This window comes from Haemorhous mexicanus, chromosome Z, assembly GCF_027477595.1.
Source record: "Haemorhous mexicanus isolate bHaeMex1 chromosome Z, bHaeMex1.pri, whole genome shotgun sequence".
In the NCBI taxonomy this organism is placed as follows: Eukaryota; Metazoa; Chordata; class Aves; order Passeriformes; family Fringillidae; genus Haemorhous; species Haemorhous mexicanus.
The window spans coordinates 6,489,347-6,515,883 of NC_082381.1; positions in this window are offsets into that span (position 1 = coordinate 6,489,347).

A 26,537-nucleotide genomic window follows, 5' to 3' on the forward strand; every position below is an offset into this window, starting at 1 on the left:
GGCTCCTCAGCTGGCCCTGAGCAGGATCTCTCCTTCCAGGGCACAGCCTTTGCTCCCCAGTGCCCATCCTGCTCTGCATCCACCTGGAGGGCTGGGAGGAGAGGCTCCCTTTGGAGCTGGGGCAGAAAAGCTGTTGGGTACCTCAGGCGTCTCCCCATGCCTGTCACCTGTCTGCCAGTGCTGTTTGCAGTGGGGGAAACACCTCCTGTCACCTCCTGTCGTGTTTAATGAAGCTCTAGAACATCCTGGTGCTCTTTCCCCCTTTCCAGGTTCAGTTCCAGCTTCACCTGGACCCTCTTGAGCCCAGCCCTCCACAACCTCTTGGGGAATTTCATCTGTCCCATATTTCACTGTCTATGCACTGAACTTCTCAGTTGCTCTTCCATGCTCTTCAGTGCTGAAAGAGTCAATATTGTGTTATTGGGCCCAATAAACAGCAAAAAGTATTTTTTTTCCTTTTCTTGCTTTCAGATTGGCGTGTTTGTTTCTCAGGAGATGATGACTTTCTCAGGCAGATAAGGGAGAAAGAAAAAACAAGCTTAGCACAATGCAGTTTTTTTCTCATATTTGGATTAAACTTTGCAAAACTTTTGGTGGAATGATGGAGGCAGATGGTTCTACCTCTAAACCTTTCAGGTGTGAAAAGGCTTGCATGGGCTTATCACGGACTGCAGATTTCCCAGGCTAATATCAATGCCGTAAAGGATTTCAAAAGAGCAACCTGGAATCCCACTGTGTCGCCTTCTGGAAATGGCTTTCCCTTCCAGAAATCCTCTTCTCAGCAAGTTTGGAGACCAGCAGAGTTTTCAGGACAGCAGGATGTGCCTCTGTCTGGCTTTGGCTATGGGCTGAGCAGGGTGCTTGCTTTGATGCTGTCAGGAGGCTAATTGCTGCGCCTGGAAAATGGTGCATGCATCTTGGAGGCACCAGATAGCTGGAAAGCCTTGATGGCTCCCCAAAGCTCTGCCAAGGTCTTCAAATTAGTGTTGCCAGAAGGAATCTTCACACCTCATGCCCCATTTCCTGCAGGAGGGATCCGGGAGGTGGCAATGGGAAAAGGCAGAAATCAGAGGGAGCAGGACTCCTACAAAAACACCAAGTTTGCTCTCAACTCTCTCATCTATCTAGCCTTCCTCTTCTCCCTCACCCCTTCTACATTTCCTTCACATCCCAAATCCTCAACTCCTCTGAGCTGTCAGGCTTGCAGATCAGCCCTCCCATTAACCCCTTTGCCTCCAGAGCCAAGGCTTGCCTCTCCTGGTAGCCTCTGTTAGAGGTCGCAGGGAGGTGTGTGCCCACAGAGACGCACACTGGCAGGGCCCCTCACCCAGGGTAATTAGTGTCTCAGGGCTAATTGGGCTGGGCAGGAAGGTGGATGACTTCTAGTACCTTGCCTTCCTTGCTTTGCTCTGCTGAAGGTCCTCCCTCCCTGTTGAGACTCCTAGGAAAACTCACCCGGCATCAACAAAGAAGCCAGCTTAGGCACCAATTGCCTGTAAGAATTGTTTTTTTGTGAGCAGAGCAAACACTTGTGAAAAATTTAAACACTAGAAAATGAGATTGTAAGCAGTGGATCCCTCTAATTTATTTTTTTTTAAATTTATTTTTAATTTTTGGTTGGCCTCAGAAACTTTCAGAGTAAAAAGCTAGAAAGGAAAGACAAGGCAGCTGTGGCATGGATGCCACAGAAGGGCAGACAGCATGCTGCCCAATTTTAGCACAGCTCCAGGAGTTTTGCTGCCAAGGGTTTTATAGCAGGAATTGAGGACTGGAGGAATTGAGGGAGGTGTTACACTTGAAGGGGAATAGATAGACCCAAAAATGATCCCAAAGCAGCAGGTAGGAGGAGAAGGAATAGTTCAGAGTGTTTCTTAAAAGATCCTGTAAGTTCAGAGTGTTTTTCCTTGGGGGGGAAAGCAGAAGGCTTTCCCTTGTCTTGGCTGTGTTCCTCAAGGCTAGGCCTGGTCTAGCTCCTCTTGAAGTCAGTGGACAGAATCCCATTTACGTCAGTAGGACTTGGGTTTCAGCCATAATTACTGGAAAGACCCGCAGTCTAAATGGAGAAATGTCTGCAGCCATACTTAGCTCCATTCCAGGTTAAAAATAAAAATAAAAAGCGTATTTCCAAGTTTACATCCCCAGCACTGTAAATAGATGCCTCTTTCCCCCATCACAGATGCAGCACTGTTCAGTTTGACCGTGGCTGTCCTAAACAGCCAAATGGGTTGAGCTTACCCCCAGGGCATAGAAATAAACATGAATACTTTATAAAAATAAAATAAAAGATGGGAAGGAAAAAAAAAAAAAAAAAAGAAGAGGAAATAAAGAAAAAAAAAGAAAAAGAAACTCACTCTGGTAACAAATCCTCTTGCTACCCTGACAGGAAAATTTCTTGGAGGATTTCATGAGTCCTGGGCTTTAGAATAAAAAAAAGACAATACAAATCAAAAGACCCCCCCAAAACCCAACCAAACAAAAAAACCCTCAAACATTATTTGTCTGGGAAAGATAAACTTTATTTCATGTTGGCTTTTTTGAGAGTGAACAGTTGAGACAGTGGATGCTTGAGGTCTGGACACCTCCAGACGCAACACCTAAGAAGGAAGGGGCTGCAGCTCAGTCCCAAACTTTTTCTGACCATTTTGTGATGCTAAAGATGTCCAAAGCCAGGAAGTCAGGACCAGCAGTGAGGATTGGTCCTTGTGCACATTCACTGCTGTCTTCACAAGTGCTGCATGCCAGGGTCCATCTCTTCAGCTGGGTCATGTGTCAAGCACCCCTGCACTCCTCCAGGGTGCCTCTGACACAGGCTCCTTCACCTGCTACCTCTGAAAAGCAAGAGGTGTCCCAAATATCTCTTGAGGCTTGAAGTCTATGGGTTCACATAAGGGACAATAGCCCTGCATCACCACATACCTTGACCCCAATAAATGGACACAAGCAGGAAGCCCCTGGGTTATCACGCTGAGACTGCACAGTCCCACTGGGAAAGCCCTGCCCTGCAATCACAGTCTGAAAGGATATTTGCTGATGAAGCTGGCAGGTGCCTTCGCATGGATTTTCTGGGGTTGCCTGGTGTTATTTTATTATGAAAAAGCATGAATTAATGGCAAGATTGTTGCTGCCGTTTGAAGCCAGGGTCTGTTTGTTTTGGTTTGTAGCTCCATTCACTTGGCCAAATAGTTTCATCTGCTGATGCCTGCAGAGCTGTTTTGAATGTGTAACCACCAGTGGAACATCCACTGGTTATTGTGAAATATTTGTGAAAACTGCTTTTATTAAGCCATTGCTTAACAGGGAAACTGAAACGCTCTTACTAATCATCTCATGCTCCCCTGTCCGTCTGTCTGTGGGAGATGTCTTCTGGGACCTCCTGTCTAGCACAAACCCATCACCAGCCCCATTGAAAGGAGTTTGAAACTCCTTGAAGGAGTTTTTTTTTGCTGTTGACTTTGCTGAGTTTTGGATCAGGCCCCTGAGAGCAATCCCGACATTTAAACCTGGCAGGGACACACTGGGATTTTTCTCTCCACGCCAGTTATTTGTCCATGTCAGACCTCAGAGGAAACAATAAAGCACACAGGGCCAAATTCCCCCTTGCTCCACAACCCAGGACAGACCTTTACAGCCTGGCATGAAGTGGAGGCAAACACAGAAGAGAAGAAGAGCAGGTTTCGTGCTGGTAGTGGTGGTTCTGACAGAATTACTGCACCTCCAGGCCTGGGGACTGCCATGCTGAGGAGATATGAATTATAGAAGAGAAGCTTGCTGCTGCCAATGCTTATTTCTGTTTGGTGTCTGCTCCCTTTCCCAGGCTTGCTTGGCTGGATCAGACAGGAGGTCTGTCTCTTACAGCACTTACTCCTTCTTTTTCTGGGAACACACTACGTGGTCCTTTCCCTGCTGCACGCAGTAATCTTCCAGGTCTGGAGGTTTAACAGATCTAGAAATCTCCAGACTAACTCTGGTACTAACATCTATGCACTTGTAAAAATCCTTTTGGAAGCCTTTTATCCTTTCAGCCTCCCCTGCACTGCATGGATTCCACATTTCCTGCCTTACAGGAGATAGTTGAAAGCACACTTCTTTTTCTGTTTCAGTCTTTATTTTAAAATTGCTGCCTTATACACTTTGTGGGCTGCCTGGAATCACTGTGTGTCCCACAGCTCCTCCACTGTGCCACAGATGAAACCCTTACCCTCTCAGCTTCATTACATCATTCATTATTTTATATGTGCCTATCAGTTCTACCCTATATTTATCCTTGTCCAAGCTGTCCCACTCTACTTAGAGTCTACATGTATTTCAAGCTCTTAACTGTCCTTTGGGTTAGAACTTTGAATAAGTTTCCATTTTCACAAAATAAAACTTGCATTAATTTTTCCTCTGTAGGATGTCAGAGGGCTTAACAAACTCGGAAAATTCAGAATACGTCTGATAAAATAATCCTTTTTATTAGCGTGGATCCTGAGAAACTGCTGTTACAATTGTATATGTACTGTTACTGACCCAGTGAGTGCTGGAATAGTGATTTGGAAATCTTCTGTCTGAGAAAAACTGAGGAAATTCACTTATTCTTGCTTTGGTCTTTATTTTAGGAAGCAATCAGACTGCTCCCAGCTGGGTGGATCTTTGTTTCCAACTTCCTTCTAGTACTGGGCTATTTTAGTTATAAAATATGTCCTGATAAAAGTTTAATACCCATAAACTGTAGCTAGCTTAGGAAAATTGTAGTCAAAGCAGCATTTGGACATATGTGCTTTGACCTACTGGGACCAGGTTAGTTTGAGAGAAACACCCACAGTGCAGCTAGTTAGGGATGCTTTTAATGCAGGGTAATGTGGGACAGACCTGGCTGAGGTTGGTAACCACGAAAAACTTGTGAAATCTGTTAGTAGCCACCTGAAACCTTACCCAACTCTTTGCCATGGCAAGAAACAAACCCTTGTACTCCTCCCCAGAAGTGTACAAAGTCAATGACTTGCAAACTGAAGGGCATCATTTAAAACATTTCCCTCTCTCCCTTCTGAGGAACCTAAAGGGGTTAAGCAGACAGCTGATTCCATGAGGTGTTTTGTAATTGCATACTGGATTTGTGTCAAAAGAGCTCAACTTTTCTTAGACCCCCCAAAGAGGCACCCACATTTCCTCATATTTAAGAATTATTCTTTGTGCTGCTCAGTTTGATTTTGAAATCCTGGCTGCAGCCCAGCTGGAACGTGTGGCTACCCTTTCCTTTGAAATCACAGCCCCTGCCTCCCTGGGACACCCCACAAGTCTCAGAGTTCAATGTGATAGCAGCAGATCCATCAAAACCTGTGGGACTCTGTTATCAGAGAAAGTGATTATGAAAAGAAAATGCCAGGGAAGAATTAGAAATTCACATTTTCTGTGTAATCCGCACGCAGGGCTCCTTCTTCCTTTTACCTTTCTTTCCCTTTCTTTCTTTCTTTCTTTCTTTCTTTCTTTCTTTCTTTCTTCCTTTCTTCCTTTCTTCCTTTCTTCCTTTCTTCCTTTCTTTCATCTTCTTCTCTTCTCTTCTCTTCTCTTCTCTTCTCTTCTCTTCTCTTCTCTTCTCTTCTCTTCTCTTCTCTTCTCTTCTCTTCTCTTCTCTTCTCTTCTCTTCTCTCCTTTTTCTGCTTTGATACCCACACACCTCATTTATCCAAACACCTCTATGTTTACACACTAGCAAGATTATTTTCCAATAGCTTTTGGCCCATTTCTCTTTCCTCATCTGACACCATCGTTCCAGGGAAGTTACTTGGAAGGGATATATCTGAGGCTGACACAACAGTCATGGTGACTCAGTATATTGAAAGGTCAGTGTCATTAAAGCAGTTCTGTTTTCACTTAGTCGAGTATTATAGCACCTTCTGCAAACACAGTCTAGCTTAAAAATTGCATGTATCAGGAAAAAAAAAAAAAAGGTACTAAATTCTGAATCTAATATGTATACTGTGATATCCCAGTACATGAATCTCATATCCTGGAGGGGCACACCTTCCAGGGGTGCCGAGGGAGCTGGCCAATGTAAATGTGAGATCACTTGTAGTTATCTTCAAAAAAGTCTTGGAAACTGGGCAAGGTTCATGGAGGCTGGGAGAAAGAAATCATTCCTCTTGTTTGCAAGAGGGGCAAGAAGGAGGATCTGGAGAAATACAAGCTGGTCAGGCAACAGTCTTGGAAGACTGTCCCAAACTCATCAAGGAGAAAAGGTTGGTTGAGAGCCATCACTATCTATGGATTTACAAAAGGGAAATGATGCCTGAGGATTGCCTTGTAGGATGAGATGGCTGGCTTGATGGGAGCAGGGAAAGCAGTGATCAGTGTCTATCTTGAATTTAGCCAGACTTTCAGCACTGTTTCCTCATTGGCACTCAACACTCAACTCCACAAATCTCTACCAGACTCTGAAGACCTTCAGGTGGAAGCTGAGAAGAGCTGTGACAACAGTGTGAACGAAGCTGAAATCAGCTGTCTCCATTAGGGATCCTTGTATCTACATTGTTACAAATCCACCAGTTTCTCCTCTCCCTTCATTCCTTTTGAGCACCAGTTTCTCATTAGTTGTAAATCAGAAAAAAAATCCATAAAAAATTATGGCAACATAAAATCACAAACATCATTATTATGAAGAAGAAGCTACAGTTAAACATTAATTTTTTTTTTCCCTCAGGCTTTTTAATCCTTTCTCTCTCAATTTGCTCTGCCTACTTCTGTGCCACAGCTTCATGCATTCTCTCAGAGCAGAATTCCAATACCAGAAATGAAAAAAGTCACAAAGAATTCATAATGGTATTCTGCTGTAGGAAATCCTTTCAGTTTTACTATTAATGGATGTATACATATTTCTGTTGTTTTCTCAATGAAAACCAGTCCCACTGAGAAAAATCCCATAGGGACTTGCTAGTAAAAGTCTAGAGGAAAAATAAGATGAGAAAAAAAAGAGGGATTATAAATGTTTTTGAAAGGCAACAAAGAGAACTGGGCGCAGAACTCCAGTGAAAATTTGTCCTTTTTCCCTGTGTTTTCAGATGTTGGGCAAAATCTTTTAGAAGGCTGACTAAGAGAACAACGAAAACCAGTACAAGAGAACAAACCTAACTCTGCAGACATCAAATGACAGCAGTAATCTACCACTGATTGGACTGAATTCACATTATTCAGATGAGATGTAGGTAGGAGAAGTGTTGCCTTGGTTTTAACCATCCAAGGACACAGTTTTCATTCCTTCATCCATTGTCTTCAGCTTCCTCACTGCTTTGTGGGAGACCAGGGAGGGGTAGCACGTGTCTCCCAGCATGGCACAGGGTGCAACATCAATCTTGATGTACAACACATTAACACACAGACACGGCCAGACAGGAAGTTCTGGGGTTACAAAAGTGAAGCAAATTACTTTTCTTTACAAATCAGTTTTCATAATATCCCAACTCCCAAATGGATGAGTGAGGTATGACTTCAGTTTTCCTGTCCTACTTCCACCCAGAATGGCATTCAGCACCTCAGAGGCTGGGATGAGCTGGACTCTGATGAGCTGAGTGTTGGCAGGGCCCATCACGTGGGATGGGTAAGTGCATCCTGGATCCTGGACAGGGAGAAGTGAACTGACCTCAGCAACTCAGGATGATGCCCAGAAAAGGGAAGGGCAGTTCCGACTCTGCTGGATCTCAAGCTTGGTACTGGAGTAGAGCTTGTGAGTGCTAAACTTGCAGAGGGAATGGGGTTTTGTGCATGCTGCAGTGGGGTACAGCTTGGATTAAGGTTTCAAAGCAGTTTTTGCTGGACCTGAGACAAAATCCAGAGGATTTAAATGAGCAGAAGACATGCTAGCACATATTCTGTGTGCCCCAGACCCCCTGAGCAAGCACCCAGTGTGCTGTGCTTGAAGGAGCTCTGAGCCCTGTTCCCTGACTCACTCTCCACTAACTCATCTTAAAATCTGATGTTTTCCCACTGAATGTAGAGAGTGATGGGAAAGCACACTCTTACCACCACAGGAGTGTCAGGAAGGTCATCCCCCTTCCCGTCCTAGAGACACATGATGGAAACTGTCCATGTGTAAACCCACAGGGATTCCTTCCCTCAGCGTGGAAACAGCATCTGCTTTGGCAGCCTGGACACCAGTGACCAAATCATCCCCCTCACAAAACAAGGCTCAGCAGAGTTTCTGCTAATCCTTCCCAGAGCTCCTCTCTGGGAGCCTGTGCAATTCCGTGCACAGTTTAAATTGGCACCGCTGCCAAAGGACACCATTCCAGCTGTTTATGTGCTTACATGGCTAGCCAAAACACGGAGTTGTTTCTTCTGAAAACAAAACCTTTGTGTCATTGTTTTTTGCTGCCTTGGCTGGTGGCCAGTGTGGGGCAACCTGGGGTGGCAGCAAGTGGGTGAGGGCATGAGGAGGGCCTGCTGCTTTCAGGAACAATGCTGGCTCCTTCCTCATTGAACCACAGCCTGGTGTTTTGTTCTGATTGCTGTAACTGCTGCATTTTTTCCCCCTTCTTCTCTTGTGTATCGTGTTACTCGTGAGTGCACTTTATTCTTGTTTTATGTTCAGTCTGTGAAAGGAATTTTTAGGCAGAAAAACTGCCATGAGTGTATCTCCCTGGCGGTGCCTTTCTCTCTCGAGCCAGTGTAAATGAAATTCATTTCTAGGGTAAACCTCCTTTCCTCAAGTGTGTTGTAGAGCTCTCTAAGAAATGCCAACTCCCATCTCCTTGGCACGAGCTCCTGATTGCTACTCTCAGAGTGAGGCAGTCCTGTTTTTCCAGGGAGCACGCAGTGAGAGCTACTACACAAGAGCTGCAACAGCAAGGTTTGGGACCTGCCTGTGTCTAATATTAAAATATGGATATTTATCCTAGAGAGTAAAAATATATTGTTGTAACTCTGAGGGAAGGGAAAATAAACCAATAGTAATGAAATCACAAAATCATCTATGGTTTGGCAAGTGTTGCTCTTAGAGATTTGATCAGCTGTGATGTTTATCCATCTCCCTGCTTTTAAATCAGGGAAGGGAAAAATGAAAGAAAGAAATCTTCCTCTTCTTCTTCTTCTTCTTCTTCTTCTTCTTCTTCTTCTTCTTCTTCTTCTTCTTCTTCTTCTTCTTCTTCTTCTTCTTCTTCTTCTTCTTCTTCTTCTTCTTCCTCTTCTTCTTCTTCTTCTTAATAAAGCAGAGATTATACCATGCTGGTTTTAAAGTATCCCAGCCTCTATTCTGGCTCTTCTGCAAAAGGCATACCTTTGTGCATGTAAGGATGGCTTTTGGTCTTCTAATTTATTTAGTTTCACAGGTGTGACCTGGCATAATGCACTGCAGGTTGCAATTCTGACATACTTTTTTTTGGTTCAATTCTTACATGCTTTTTTTGGGTTACTTGGTCTCTTAAAAAAATACAGCTCACTTCACCTCTGACTTATCTATCAGAGAGAGACTGGAACAATAGCCCAATTTGCATTTTCTTCTCTCTTGTGCCATGGTGCCAAGGGCTTCCTCTCTGAATTCTGCCCATGCAGTCACAGTCTTCTCCCGTCCATGACACTACAGGCGAAAGATTTCCCACCTTTGCTTCCTGTTCAAACAAGGGATGAATTATGTTAAATTGGAAAATACTCATTTGTCATACCAGAAGAGCTTGCCAGGATTAGGTTTGTCACCTGAGCTGGGAAAGGTCTGGAGCCCCAGAAGAGGCTGTGGAAGCTGGAAAGGGGATCAGCCTGGAGAAAAGGAGGCTCAAGGGGGACCTTGTGGCTCTGCACAGCTGCTGACAGGAGAGGGCAGAGAGGTTGGGATTGCTCTCTTTGAGGTTACCAGTGACAGAATGAGAAGAAACAGCCTCAAGTTGCACCAGGGCAGATTTAGATTAGTTAGATATTAGGGGAGATGGCTTTATTGAAAGGGTAGTCAGACATTACAGCAGGCTGCCCAAGGCAGTGGTGGAGTCACCATTCTTGGAAGCATCCAGAAAACGTGGACATGGCACCTGGGGACATGGTTTAACAATGAGCATGGCAGCACTGGGTCAGTGGACTCAATGATCTTAGAGGACTTTTCCAACATTAACTATTTTTATGATTGTGTGACTCACAAGTAGCTGCCTTCTCTAAGACCAAAGGGGTGAGCTGGGACATCACCGACACCACATTCGGCATTTCTTGCTCTAGACAGATGCCCTTGAGGGGACCCACACAGTACAGACTTGAGATTTTTACACAACTGTCTTAGATGTTCTCATCATTACTTACTTATGGGAGACCCACCCTCATACTGGTGATACTGATGAGGAACACACTCAGTCTTCTGAAGCTAGATCTCTGTGTTTTGTCTCTTTTTTAATTTTTTTTTTTTTCAAAGGAAAAGACCAACCAAGAAGTCCCTGTGTCTTGAACAAAAGACAAAGAGTAGACAGTAAATCCAGGTTGCTTTTTTGTTTGCAAATAACCAAAGAACAAAAGATTCTCAGTGGCTCTGGGCTCATGGCACAAACCTTTGCCAGGGGCATTGGTGTGAGCATGGTGGATTGTGAAGTCTTCATAAATAAACAATGTTAACCAGTGATTAGCACATTCCTCATCCCTGTTGATCTGAACAGGACTGTTCTGTGTAGGAAAGTGCTGCAGTCATCATTAAACCTCTTTGGTTTGGGTTTCCTTATTCCAAACAGGTTCCAGGATGGGAATGATGCCCAGCAGTGCTTCTTCTGCAGATTGCCCCATACAGAACTTACAGCTCAGGCCTGCAGCACAGCAAGGACAGGCTGTGGCTGGGAGTAAAGAAAGCAAGAGCCTCTGAACTGACGAGCATTGGAAAGCTAAGGGAGCTACAATATCCTGTTTCATCAGGGAAATAAGGCAAGAATACATGAGGACAACCTGGCCCTGTGGCTCCTTCCGTGTTGACTTCATATATGTTTAGCACTGAGTTTTCCTGACCTCTGGGCTGAAGTTCTCAGCTTGTGTGCAGATGGGTTGATGACAAGCAAACACAGGACACTGTGGTCCTGTTCTTGTCAACAGGATTTCTAAAGCTAATTCTGTTCCTACTTCATGCAGCGGTTGGACTCCCTCTGCTCCATTCTCCCCTTAAGGGAAATTATGTCTGAAACTGGATTGCATAATTGCAGGAGGAAGGCAAGTTTGGGGGAATGAGGGCATGTAGGATCTTGTTTAGTAATTACATCTAGCAGATCAAAAATGTGGCTCTAAAGTAAACCTCTTTTGCAAGAGATAAATATTATTATTGTTGTTATTATTGTTATTATTAATAATTTAGACGGTGCAGTTACAGTTTAATACCATAATAACTTCCTTTGATGGAAGCTTTCATCCAGGGATCTCAAAGGTTTTGCGGTAATGACACTGGTGTTGCTGAACTACAGGGACAAATGTAGAAACTGAGGAGCAGGAAGGTTCTTAGTTTATACTGTTAGGTGGAGAATGAGAGCCTGTGGTAAGCAGAGAGCCCACACTTCTTTTTCTTCTGAATACTATGCCTTTAGCCACAGAGATCAGCAACGCTGGCCACTGTAAGTCAGAAGAAAGGTTTCATCCCATACTCCTCAGCATGTCTGAGATTTCAGATGCAAGTGGGATGGTTGGTTCATGCCCCTTTTCTACATAGGAGGTTATAAAGGGTTTCTGTTCCATAGATGTGCCTTGAGAGGTGCAGCCACAGCTAAAAGTGTGCAGAAAATAAAACATCAAACTGAGTCTCATCTATAGGTGAGTTTCTTATTTATTGGTGCTCATTAAAACCACTCAGTGAAAAATCTGAAAAAAAAGAGGAAAAAAACCATTTATTCTCCCTGGGAAACCTGGGAAACCCAACCCCTTCCATTTACTTATGGTGCTGAGAGTCTCCTTCATCATTAATTGGTTTAGTTGGATAACCAGTGTGTGTGATAAACAGCCCTGTGACAATGTGGTCATTCTCTGCGTGGAAGAGATTAGGAAGGGAATCAGCAAACTGACCAAGCTTCTAGTAGATCAGATTTTGCTCCTAAAACCACTAAAGATTTCTATTTCAAACCAAAGCTGGGGTCACTGACAGGTCAGTTGAAATCAAGTTGCTAGCACAACATCCTTTTATTCAAAGCATTGTCGTTTCAATTCCCTGTTCCTTTATGCTCCACAGCCACCTTCCAGATAGAGTGTGACACCCATCAAAAGCCAGAGGAGGGGTGATCACTTCTGAAGGTGCTCTGCCTTTCTGGTTTGTTTCTCTTCACAAGTTGCCTCTGCACAAGACTAATTAAAAGGAATTTCATCCTCCTGCAACAGCTGTTTTTCAAATGACTTCATGAAAAGCGACTGCAGTGCCAAAAGAAGATATTCTGATGATCACTATCAGAGATACAGAGTGAACCATCCTGTTTTGTTACTCTCTCTCTCTCTTTGCCCTCAGTCCCTCTCTAAAGTCAGCAAAGCAGCTGCCTTCCAGAAAATTTTTAGGCCAACATGGGCAAATTCAGAGCCTGGACTGAACCCTCTAGGGCTCTCTGAAGTGACAGGGGACACTCCACTTGGTCAGACATCAATGGTCTGAGGCCACTTGTTAGAACATCCCCAAAATATTAAATTGGTGATGGCTTTCTCAGTGGTTGGAGTTGAGACTCATGCTGGCTTTTCTTGCAGTACCAAGTATAGACATGAATTTAACCTTCTACCAAGTTGTCACCCACACTCCTTGACCAGCAACTGTCTTCTGCAGCCTCTAGATGATGCAAAAAAAAAGAGGAGTACCTTGGGAAACTCATATTGATTTTTATGGAAAGAATGGAAGAACATGACTAGAAAATAATAGGAAAAAATTCAGCAATGAGACCTGGCAATGTGAAAGGGATGCAGTGTGAACCCAGTTATTAAAAAACTGCATTCATCCTTCCCTCCAAACAGCTGAGCCAGCAGAAGAACCAAGTGGGAGGAGGCAGAGATTGAAGGCTGAGCAGCTCTCCCAGTCAGTGCTGGATAAGTTGATTGTACTGGAAGTGGAAAAAAGACACTTACACGTGGTATTCTGCATCTCACAATGGCCAGTGGTGGATGCACAGGGGGGAATACACCCTGAATGCCCCCCATCCACTGCCTGTTTGCAGCTCAGGAGCTTCACCACCCACTTTGGTTCCCCATGTATTTCTTCTTCCTCCAGGAACTTGTCCAAATATGGCTGTGAGCATCCTCTGGTAGAAAAGGGAAGTGGTTCCCGGCAGGTAGGAGGTGGTAGTGTATTTTTTTTTTTTTTTTTTTTTTTTTTTTTTTTTTTTTTTTTTTGTTATATTAAAGGGAGGTAACCTGCCAAGTCTCATCCTTCAGAGCTGGGATGGAGGGCAAAGAGATAAATGTGTCAATTACAGCAGAGCATCAAGCTGCCCTCACCAATGACTCTCCTTCCTTCCATCACTCCCCTTTGGAGAAAAAAAAAAAAAACCAAAACCAAGAAATAAGGGTGGAGAAAGAAAATAATCTGAGACTTAGTGTTCTGGTTGCTGACCAGAATTCAGAGGACAGTTTATTTGCATCTGGCAGAACATGAAGATGATTATTTTCAGGCTTATTTGAAGTTCAGAGCAACTGATCAGAGCAGTCTGATGTGAGACTTCAGCAACCCCAGTGCTTTACTGCTTCTTTGTGTCCTGCAATTGCTTGCAGCATTCTAAATATTTATTTACTGCGTTTATAATATTTATATTTTTTACAGGCATTCACTGTTTTGTTCTGAAACTATTCTTTATTGCCTCTTTGAATGCTGACCAGAAGTAATAAACAGCAAGTTATCAAATTTTATGTGTGCTTGCCTCGAGTTTTAGCTCTGCAAATCTTTCCCCAAATGTTCAGGAGAGGTGAATTTTCAGCCTCTGGCAAAGGGTTTCTGTAAACTTCAGAAAGAAATGCAGCGCTGCATATGGACCCAGCATTACATTTCCCAGTGTCACAGGGAGACTTCAGCCACTTTTGAACCAGACTTTGAATTTTCACACCCTCCCACGCTGTTTGACATGTCAGCTTTGTCCTCGGATAATGAATTTCCAGAGGGCAACAAACAAGAGAATAAAACCGAGTAAAACCAGCAATAATTTGGTCGTGTCCCTACATTTTCCTGCAACAAGTTTGTGCTTTGAAACTGCTCCCAGGGCCCGTGCTGTTCCATTTACTGCCATCAGAGCCTGGGTTTCACAACAGCAGGTGCAGAGACGCAGGGCACCACTGTGCTGTCAGCAAATCACAGTGCAAGGGAGAGTCAGTCCTGGAGTTTAAAAAAAAAAAAATCAAAACACAACAACAACAGCAAAAACAAACAAATAAACAAAACCAAAAAACAAACCAAAAAACAACAACCCCCACAACCAAATGAAAAAAAAAACCCAAACCCCCTCCCCAAAACCTCAAAACCAAATGCCCCCCAAAAAAACCTAAATCAAACACTCCCACAAAAAAAACCCCAAAACACAATCAAACAGAAAACCCTTCCAAAACCCCAGAACAAAACAAAACTTAAACCAAAATATCCAGAGAAACAAAAAAAAAAAAAGCCAAAAAATGTTTTAAAACCCCAGGAAAAAAAAGCAACTCCGCCCAAAATAATTTTAAACAGAAAACCCCCCAAAAGAACCAATGAACCAAAATCCCCAAAAAATTAATTAAAAACAAACCCTGAACAAACCAATAAAAACAAAACAAACAAACAAACAAAAAAAACCCCCAAAAAACCATCCCAAAACAAAAACAAAACAAAACAAAACAAAAAACCCACCAGCCCCCAAGAAAAAAAACCCAGCCAGAAAACACTGACAATGAGAAGGAATTTCTGTGCTTTCTTTGAGGAAAATTGTGCTCATCAGGACTGAGGCAGAGACCTATTGATTCCTACTCACTGCGTGCCTTGGCTAATGGCTTCCTCCAGCCACTTTCTGCTTTTTGCTGAGAACTCTTTTACACTGGGGTGAAGGGGCTTTCAGGTGCTTGCAGGGCCATTTTACTGCAGTAAGGCAAAAAACAAAAGGGTTGTACATTTTTATTTCCTTTTGGGAGTGGAAGGGGGGATAGGGAAGACGTGGCCTGTCGGAAGAATGTGGTGACAGGATACCACCTTCATAAGGTGTTCATAAAATTGAGCCCTGTGAGATGGCAAAGATGCACAAGACTAATCCCTTCCTATCTCAGGATGGGGTCTGAGGAGGTTGCATATACAAACACTTCTTTAAAAAGACATAAATAAACAAATAATCACTGCAGGTGCCCACCTGCTAGACAGAGGCCTTCACAGGCCCAAAGTGGGCCCTCGGACAGCTTGGGCTGTTGTTTCCAGCTTTCTACCACTGTTAATCAGTTGAGCTTTCTGGAAAATAATTTCTTAAAACCTTCCAAAGCTACTAGGGAATGGGTTTGGTGGGGTTTTTTTGGTTTATTTTTTTACCTTCTGGGAATAGTGAGAAGCATTTTCTTCCAGCTTGCAGAAAATTCACAGCAGCGTCACTAGTCTCTTCAGGAATTAAAAAACACCAAGTGCAAGGGACTCAGTAGAGTGCCAAGCATTTCCTAGAGGTTTCACAAAGGAATTTTTTTTTTCCTTCAAGTGAAACACAGAGGTTAACAAAGAGCTGGAGAAACAGGACTGAAACTGAGTCCTTAAGGGCTGCCTGAGCCAGGGGTGGAGGGCTTGGAGGAGGAGGAGAGGCAGAGGAAGGACAGCAGGGATGGATGGATGGATGGATGGATGGATGGATGGATGGATGGATGGATGGATGGATGGATGAGGGGCGATTGTGGTGATTTTTCTGTGGCCCCAGCTCTGCAAGGATGGGGAAGGAGCCAGGAGAGCTCTGCTGCAGCAAAAACCAGTTTTTTCTGCCGTGCCTGGGCGTGACTCCATGACCTCCGTCTGCTTGGTTCCCTTGGTAGGAAGGGGCTCTCAGATTCCAGTTTTCCTGGAGAATAACGAAATATAAGAGGAGGAAAGTCTCCCAAAAGAAACATTTGGGACAAATAAATAAATAAAGGGAGATTTATGAACTCGTGAGGGAAATAGTTTGTTTCTAAAAGGAGGCCTTTCAAACCTTGATGATTTAAAGCAGTTAATTGCATAACAATGTCAGGCAAGGTAACAGACTCTCTCCTGATTTCCACACACCTGGAAATGCCATTTTAATGGAGAATCTCTTCCAAAACAGCTTGAACTTTCTCTCAGACAGATGTCAGGGACACAGACACAGGGCTGAAGAGCCTCTCTGTCCTCCTCAAGGATAAGTCAAGGACAAGGACAAGTCCTGGATACAGACACATTTTACTCTTTAAAGGTCATGTCTAGTCTTCTCCAAAATTAACCTTACACAGTGGGCGAATATCTCAGATTGTACATTACCTGTCTTACTGGGGCAAAGTGGTGGTCACTCCTTGTGACCACCAGTTTTTAAAAAGGTGCAAAACTTTTTGCTTTCCTCTGTTTTCATATGACATCAACGTAAACTCAAGACTTAACACAAATGTGCAAACTATTCTTTCTCCTATTGTCTCTCACCTTGTGATTATATTTTTTTTTTCTTTTTCTTTTTTCCCTGTGTTTGACCGCTTTGAACTCTCTTTACTTTGGCCTTAGAGACACTTCTGTTCAGTTCACTTTTGTCAGCTGATGTGAGGGCACCAGGACCAGGTGGAGGTACCTCTGTAGGACTGGATCACCACCATGCAGGTGATGACCCCTTGCTGCAACACCAACAGGTGACCTCAGTGCACTGAAATTTGAGGGACCAGCCACCCCAGCACAACATTTCTGTGGCTTTCCTTTCCAGTGACAAAAAGACCAGGAAAGACACAGCTTGTTTTTTCAGGTTGGCCTATAGATGTCAATTTTTATGTCAAGGCAAGAAACACTGCTCAGGACACCAACACCTGTGGTAGTTGGCAGTGCTAGAAGCCTTAAACATTTAAAGGGCAACATCTTCACTAACCTGTTATCCCTTGTTCTTTCAACAGCTGGTGCTTCCTTGACTCCTTCTCCCTGTACCTTTGAATTTTTCTTTTCACTTAAGTAATGTCACAGCACTGAGGTCAGTGCCACACTTTGTTTCATACCAGTGGTTTGTGTAAAGGGAATGATCAGCTGCTGAAGGTATGTGGGCCAAAGGAAAGTCTCAGAAGCTCTCCAACAGAAGCAATGATCCTGTAGATTATTGCATCCCAGTGTAAAGAAGGGCTCTTCTCCATGGTGCTTTCTAATCAGTTATTTCCTATTTATGTCTCTACTGGAGGCACCAGGGGAATGAAAGCGGCCAAATATATTGTAACAAATTGGGGCAGGGCTGTCTTGGTGCTGGCAAGAGGAACTGGACAGAAAAATTCCCATTTGTGAGAGTTTGGTCTTGGCTCAGCCCTGTTCAGCGAAGAACTGATGCTTGTGTGTGTTCCTGTTGCTGCACTTCAATGCCAGCTGGAGGCAAGCTAAAGTGCAGTGGAGTGATAGGTGCTGCTCAGAGAGAAATCAGCACTGAAATGGGTAAGCTGGACTTCCCTGGCCTTGCTTCTGCTTTGAAACTGAGATGATGAAAATGTCACAGAGGTAGGGGACCACTGCCTAAGGGTAGGCTTGGTAGTGACTGGCTGTCAGGGTGCAATTCCAGTTCTCACTCCAGAAAATCAGCATTTCCTAGTTTGCCAGAAGACTGGTCAAGTTTTGGTTCCCTGCAAATGAAGAAAGTTTTTTGGTCCCTAATACTCAATCTGTATAAATAAGATTAACCACGCTGCAATCCTTGGTCAGACATATACATATGGTTATAGGTAAATGTGTGCATGGGATATGTCTTATTAACACACCAAAGTCCAGCAGGTTTTTATTTTTAATGGAGATGAGACTTCTGGGGTCAGATGTACCAAATGCTGAAATGAGTTCAGGTACTAATTTTTCCTGTACCTATCTAGACAGGCTCCATTTATTACAGTGAGTACAATGAAGCTGTTGTAGTATTCCCATCTCTCTCTTTATGATCCAGCTCTTATAAACCCAGGGTATCGAGGTCAACAGTGCATTTTCAGTACTGTTAAAGGTAGTGAAGGAATTGCAGACCTGAAGAGGATAAAATGGCACAGTAAGGCACTCTGAGACTCTCTTGTCCTTTTGAACTAATTATGACTCAGGCCCTAAATGGACCACATGGATTTTGGCCACAAATATGTTATTCTTTCATCACATAAATTTGTGGAAAGCATTTACTTCAGCAAGCACCACCAGTCATTTGGTGCCTGGTGAGTCAAACTGAAACCAGAGTCTCAAACTGATTGTGAGATCTGTCTTGGTAGATAATGCATGTTAATGACTGCAAAGATGAGAACCTTAATTTGTGCATTCCTACAGATGATGGACCAATTCTTTAATTCGTCATCATCCCTCTGATGCTGATTCTGCTATTCCAAATCTTGAGTTTACCCTTTACTTTTTTAAAAAAATAGCGAGGGTCCCTTTTATCTATTTTTCAATTTTTTCAATTCCATTATCTATTTTAATCTTCAATTACTTATTAATAAGGGGAAACATGATTTCTTATTTCATACTTCTGTTTACATTTCACACATCTGCTTATATTTCATAGTGTTTATTTAACGAATTTCTTTAACAGTGGCCCCGACTCCAGTTTTGCTTTTCTTCACTGAAATTGAAGTGGATAAATATCCACTATACTTACATATAAGCTGTTTTGTCTTGAAAAGATGGAAGTGACTACAGATATCTTCCACTGATGCCAGAATCAGCTATAAAACTCAGTGAAATAATTAAAATTCAATAATAGAAGTTGTTATATGACTCCTTTGTGGTTTTGCCTCTTTGTTTTGCCTCCTTGGTTTTCTTAGCACCACAGGCTGCAGGGAAGCTGGAAGGGGTGCAGTTTGTGGCCTTTATTCACAGGTAGTCCAGTGCTCACGATTTTAGTGGCAATTACAATAACTGCTAATTTGTGAAGTGGGATTTAGGAAGAGATCCCCCAGCTTGTGAAGCTCTTGTGCTGATTTGTCTGAGAAAAGCATTTACAAGCTAGAGGTAATCATTAAAATATTTGGGACCAGAAAATTATTCCATGGACTTTAGTGATCATAAGCTGAAGTTTTATTTTCCCACACCAATCAAGACAACAAGTGTCACATGTAGGAGAAGTCTTCATGTCAAAAATTCCATGTGAGGAAAGGAAGGAAGATGTTTTCCACTGTAAATCAAGAACTAAAAGATGGAAATCAAGCTCACAGAGCTCCCAAGAGACAGCATCTTTCTGTGCTCTTTCAGAGGCAGTCCCCAAATTTAGTACCTTGCTGTCTACCAAAATCACTGGCTTCTGTGTCTCATTTTTCACTGCAATGCCTGCAAAGTGTTTTAGTACAGGAATCTCTCCGCAAGTTGCTAAGATGCAGATGGAATGGTGGGTTTTGTCATCCTGCCACATGGCTATCATCTGCTTGGATCTTTCTCTGCCTGCCATCTTTCACCTTTATGCTTTTGTACGTTTCTCACAGTAGAAATTTTGACAGCCAAATGTTTTGTTGAAGTTATGGGTGGATTTTCAGCAGCTATAAACTGCTCTTTCTTCAGATCGTTGGTACAATTGCCATATGGCGACTGTTGCCAGCTGAAGTACATGAGACCACATCAGCACACATTTTCCTTACTCATCTGATCCAGGAGATGCAAGTGGAAACCTCTTCTCTACAATAAAAGGGTATTTGTGAGTCTTCTACTCCCATCAGCAAAATACTTGGTACGAGCTTAACCCAATGTTTGTGATCAGTGTAATTGCAGCTGCTTGAGTGCTGTGCTGAATCAGTTCCTTCCTTCTCCTTCCAGCCCATCTTTCCCTTTGAAATGCAAACACTATCACAGATTAGACTGCAGTAGTGCAGATAGTCTTGTCAGATTTAATCAGCACAAGTAATGCAAATGCTTCTGCAGTGTTTGCCTTGATTTGGAGCTAAATTGGCTCCTCTGGTTGCAGAGCAATGTTAATTTCTAGCAATCCCCTGCTAAAACTGTCCCTGTTCCACTGGGCAGCAGCTGCTCTGAGCTCCTCATGTCAGGCATGATGCAAATTAAGCAGGATGAGGGTGCAGTTTGTCACAGCAGGAGGACAGGCTCCCCAAAAGCCTCTGTAGAACCCTGACCCAGGACAATTTGATGACCTGAATGGAGATATGGCAAAATTCTCCTCAACAAGGTCCCTGCACTTATTTCACATAATTTGATATTCTGATGAGTGGAGATTAAATGCAAATCCCACAGCCAGTGCATCTTACTTCCAGCAGACTCATTATTCAAGACGGAATGGTTCAGGTGAAGGTCCCTGCATGAAAGGAAATTGATATTTTCCAAAATTTCCCAGTCTCTCCTGTCTCTCATGCTTTCACAATGTTCTGATCTTAATTATAATTTCTTTGTTTCACTTGTTATTTTGTTCTTCATGTCGTGGCTCAGCAAATCTGGGTGAAAGCCAATTATTAAACTATGCCATTTTCAGGGAAAATGAGTGTTATGCTAAATTAGCAAGGTGCAATTTTACGTCATCTTTTTAGCCACCAGTAAATTTGATCTTCAGCCATCCAATATTCCCAGAAAATTACGTATCACTCTGTACAGAAAAAAAACCCACAATCAACCTTCCACGTCTCTCCCACACATCCAAAGTGCAGCTAATTCAAGTAACTATCTTCCTATGATCAGCCCTGAAGGACAGTGGTTGTGTGAACAGGCAATATTCCATCTTGCAAAACACTGTTAGGGAAAACCAAGACAGCATAGTTATAGTTAATTTAGTAGGTCCTAGTTTAATTTCACAGTTACCTGTATCATTATGCTTAATTAAGCTCATTTTTTCCTTTCTGTTTGGATGTGCATTTTGTTGCATATGCTACAATGTAAAAATTAGAAGAAATGGACATACGGTACGGAAGAATAAAATCAACACTGAATTCCTCATCTACTGGGCAAGTAAAATACAGTTTTAGGTTTATTAAGATGTTAGACAAGTGCAGGTCAGGAATTGCTCTAAATAAAATACTCATTGCTCCCTATAAGGCTGCATAAGAAACATGTACAAAAAACAAATATCTGCCAAATTAAAGTGTAGTGATTTACGTACATGATGTTATGGCTACGTTGCTTGGCTACAATCTCTTTAGCAAACAGCATAATACTCTGCTAATTATGGGAGTATTTTTACATTTATTTTAGCACACAAACCTGGTTTTAGCAAAATATAAAGATGAATAAGCTCCTGCCTTCTTTACCTCACAGCTTTGATTGAGAGAGGAGACCAATGGTTTTCAAGATGACAGCCACGAGTTTTCATTTTGTAGGCTGGATGGATAAATATGGGAATTTTTCACCCTGATACCTCCAAATTAGCTGGATTTGCCCTAACTTTCATTTATGGAATTAAATTCTTTTTTGCCTACTAACACATTCAAATAGTACTTTGAGGAGCCCGGCATAGAAAAACCTGTAATTTAAAAAATGAGGTGGAGACAATAGGACTTGAAGAAAATGGTTATTCGAGGAACATTTTTTATGAGAATGATCATCATAATTTAGGCAAGGTGGTATGAACACTGTAACAAAGAGCTTCAGACTTTTCCAAATCTGTACTGAACTCCTTACAGAAGACTCACGAATGACCCAACTTGTATTTTTGGCAAAATCAGGCTGGAAGAAAAAGATCATATTTACCTGTAGCAGAAATGTTAATTTAAGGACTTGTAGAGCTTTGCCCTTCTTCTTTCCATCTTGATCTAAGAAACGAAATGTTTAGGCTCAGTAATAAAAAACAAGATGTTCTGCTCCAAATCAGTTTCTAAATGTCAAAAGTGCTTTATTACATCCATTTATCTTTTTTTTTTCCCCCTTTCAATTAAAAATATCTGCTTTTTTTTTAGAAGTAGCTGAATTTCAGTGCTTCCATTGGGACAGTTTGGGTGTCTTTCCTTTTTTTTTTTTTTTTTTTTTCCCAGATGCCTCTCAAAGCTTTTTGTCTGGTATGAGACCAGTTTCCCCCCTCAGTGATGCTGCTGAGGGAAGCGTGGATGGCCACATTTCATTTCAGGGTGAGTTTCCTCACTGGCATCCGACTGACTCAACCTGTGGTCTCAGCACACGCTGAGCTGTGTTTTATTGTTTTGCAATAAAGGGCCACTGCTATTTCTAGAAGTCAGGGAAATCCCTCTCAAGCTAAGTAAAACATTGGTGCTGGTCCACACCCAGTATCACTCGCACATTTACCAATGGGACCACAATCCTGTGGCTTGTACTATGCAACTGGAGAAACCAGAATAAGTTCCTCTCCACTGGCTTGTCTTCTTCCTTCATGCAGCCCTGACCTGGACCTCTTTGCTGGGTGTTTCTGTCCCCTGTGGAGAATTCCTGCCTAGGACACAGATGTGCTGAGAAGCGGCTGTGCTGTCACACTCAGCTCCTGGCAAACTGTCAGGGTGTGCTTGCTTCTCCCTGATGAAGTGAAGAATGTTTTGGATTTTAATGACTTTTATTTGCTTGTCTTTTGCATGTGTTTGTTCGTTTTTTGTTTTATTTTGTTTTCTTCCTCTCACACACAGTAGTCTGCCTCCTTGGTTTAATCAAAAAGCAGGAAAACGCACACAGGTTTTTGTGCCAACAGAAGGTGCTGTCTGCTAGGGGGATGGCAGAAAAGCAGAGAAATTAATAATTACTCCTCTGCCTAGTCACCTGTCAGCCCTCAAACATTTATGCCTCAGGATTTTCCAACTCAGAGATTATTCCTGTGCCTCACAAATCCTGGACTGGTTGACCTCCAAGGGGAATTCTCCCTCGCCAAGCTGCTGGCAAGGAATTGGCTACTTAATTCATCTCCCTCTGCAACTGTTCACCCCAGTGACTTTGGTTTATACCCCTACTGCTGTGGAGGGGTTCCAGCTTAACTGTTTCCAAATAAATATCTTTGATATCCTTAAGATTCTGTCCCTAAGTAGCCAAGGGGTAAGGACAAGCTTCAAAGGATTTATTTTTAGAGGCATGGACGAGCACATTGTTCAAGACAATGCCATTATTAACTAGCAAAGACAACAACACAGATATTGATAAATATTTATAACCAATACATACTGGTCCACCATCTTCAGTGGACTAAAAAGTCCATTAACAACACAAAGAATCAAGGGAAGAAGAACAGGATACTAAAATGAAATTTCTTTTTCTGTTGCAATATCTTCAGTTGTTTCTTTTCCTCTTTCCCTTCCCTTCCCTTCCCACACCTCCCCCCCAAAAAAAAAATTAGAATTGTAAAAAAAAATAATTAGAATCTGTAGTCTCACTATTGCTTTCTACAACCCTCTGTGTAGAAGAGGCAGAAAAATAAAAATAGAAAGGGAATTTTCTTCAGTGGGATGTTTAGTACAGGAAAACAGTCTCATGATTTTGAATTTCTTTGAATTTCCACAAAAGAATTTCTCCACTTTGCATTATTTATGCAGTTCTGGCACCTTAGCAGTCAATAAGCATGTCTTTCCCTCCCCATGCCCCCATTACACCTCAAAATGTAATTTTTGTTTCAAGCTTTACACTGTATCCTCCAGTTGTGGGGTTTTTCAAACACTTTGTCCTTCTATGTCTTCTGATGAACTTTACACATCCATTTTTAATGCCTGAGGTTATCAACACCATCCATTTTCCAGGTAAAAATGGATTATTATTTTACGTGATGCACTGAAACGTGGTACACAGAGAAAGTTCACCCAGCAGAAGAACTTGATGTGTACCCACAAGTGTCTTTCCAGGACCTGAGTGAGTGTTTACACTGCAGCATGCATTTTGCACAGCAGTGTCTTCAAATCAAATGGCTCCATCATGGCACACATTGTAAAAAATACAGGAGAAATAAAAGGAAATCCCTATGCAAAAAATGTTTTGCAGGCCATTTGTACAGCACCTGCTGCAGGCCTGGAGTCATCCTGCTTGGGAAACAGAGAGCTGGGATTAAAATAAACCTCATTAGACATACTCACCACAGCATTTTGCTCTGCTTTGTTCCCCGCACAAAATGCCTTCCCTGCAGGTCACTGCACGATAGCTCCTCTCACAGCAAATATTCCTGCACAGTGGTTATGGCTCATGAGCCAGCTTGGATCTGAATCCCACAGGAGGGAATGTTTTTCATTGTTTTCTGCACTGCAGTTCTGCTCTTGATAGGAACAAGCTGCTGTCCCTGGGGTAAACCTTGGGACACTGCCCATTTGCTGTGAGTGATGTCAACACATTTTTGAATGTGTGGTTATTAACACTCCTTCCAAACAGGTCTCAAAGAAATCCTCCTTGCACTGCACTGTGATTTGTTTAGTAGACATTCCCTCTCCCTTGCCCCTTCTTGCTATTGGATGGAGTGGTTGAATTATTTTTGCAATCTAAACAGGTAAAATATGTGAATTATTGCTTGCTGACCCCAATTAAGGCTTCCAGCTGCTTGGAAGAGGAGACAGTTCACTCCCTTCTTCTTAGTCAGTATCAACAAGTGGACAAAGATTTGAAGGGAAATCCAGTTTTCCACTGCAGTAGGAGGGTGGGTCTGGGTGGAGAGAGACACATTTGCTGCTCCTCCTTGCACTAGTGTAAGTCCAAGGTATTGATGGAGTTGAGGGGCTGGAAAATTCACCTTGGGAATTAAGTCATCAAATAAAGAAAGAAGAATAATTTGGCCCAGCCTGTGGGAAGATTGAAGAGACCAGAGACCAGGCTCTTGTTCATGTTTAAAGCAACCACTTGAACCACTTTTCCCTTTGCTGAGCTTTTATCTAGGAATAAGGCATCTATCTTCTCCACACTGGGACATGAGCCACCCCTGCTATCAGCAGAAACATTGCAAGGGACAATTCCTGTGTTATATCTGTCCTGCCATGGGTGGGGAGGTTTAATCAAGATTAAGGAACCTACTTTAGAGTGAGAGGCGCTGTGTGAGTATAAAGTCAACTTTCACACTGTCACTAAATCCTCCTGTTCAGAGTTACGGGATAAATCCACCTCTGTGGTCTGATTTACAGCACCAATCAGAGCTACAAGAGACCAGTCCTGCCTCCAAGACTGCCACACTCTCCACATTCCCAGTTAGTCAGTCCTGTATATATTCATGCATGAATATCTTTATTTCTGCAAATACACTTCCGTATGGATATGAAAAACGCTGAGATCTTGGGCAGCAAACTCCTTAACTCTGATATTCTGTCACTCTTTAGGAATTTCTGATGGTGGTAGCAGTCACGTATGCATTTTAAGGGACATCTTTGTAGACAAGGCTTCAAGAATCACTTAGCTGGGCATCAGTTTCAGGTTATTAGGTTGCAGCATTCATTTGGGAATGTGATCTGAAGCACTGAAAAGCTCTCTAGTCACAAGTGCTTTTTGTGGAATAGGTGAGATAGCATGCTGCAGCTTCAAGAACATAGGGCCAAGGCCAAGATGTGAAATTATTTCAGCTAAATTAGCAGCAAACATTTGAAGCAGGTGGCATAAAGGCCAAGTTCTCAAAGCTGTGCCTTTGTGCTGTTCTGGTTTCACCTGTCTGAGCTCTGGCAAAAACATCCCTCAAGTGTGTTCATGCACACACAAATCCTGCCTTCTGATGACAGAGGAGAGAAAGCATCTGAAAAGAGTCTAAATGCTTTGCAGGAATGCTTTGCAAATGAGAAAAATAAGTGTGCAGCTGAAGTGAGTTTTGAGCTCCAACTAGGTTACTTTTCTGCGTGTACCACCAGACCACCAGGAACCTGCCTGCCCCTAGCTAGCAAGGGCAGGTCTCCCACAAGCCAGATTATGGATTGCAGTTGGAAGAGGAATGAATATTGTTAGTGAGAAGGACAAAGAAAATGAAAGAAATCATAAATTAGTTGCATGTTGCCTTTTGAAATGGTTGGAGAATTGAGGAATCATAAATTATAGACAATTCTGGATAGATTAATTTATAGTTGTTCCCCCCTCTCAGATGTGTGACTGACAGAGAGCAGATGTTCAGCTTCAATCCTATGAATCCTTCAGCTAATTCCAAAGTCTGAGAGCAAAACAAGGAACTTCTGCTAACAAAAGCTCTGCTGCTCTGAATGCTCTGAACATGCACCAGATGATGGTGTTCCATAAAATGTTTGTGAGTAACCAAATGGGATTTCGGTTAAAGTCAGTAAGAAACACTCATGTCAGATTTAATCAAGCTGGAACACATGAAATAAAATAACTGACAGTGTAACTTTTGGGGTTAACCAAAAATCCATCCCCAAACAGGAGACCCTGGGGAGATTAAGAGTCCTGTTATAAAAAGATTGTCATTGTCACATTTGGTGGTGGTGGCCAGACTAAAACCCTGTTAGGTGTGGCTGTCTGTGACAGGATGACACTGTTGTGTTGTTGTGCTGTCACATCCCTGGCATGGCAGCAATTTTCCAAACAAAAATGGAGCAATCTCTACCTGGCAAAGGTGGAAATGATGTCATGGGGTGGTGGTGTGGCCACTCTTTTCACAACTAACAGCCAAGTGTTTCTCTGCCTGTCT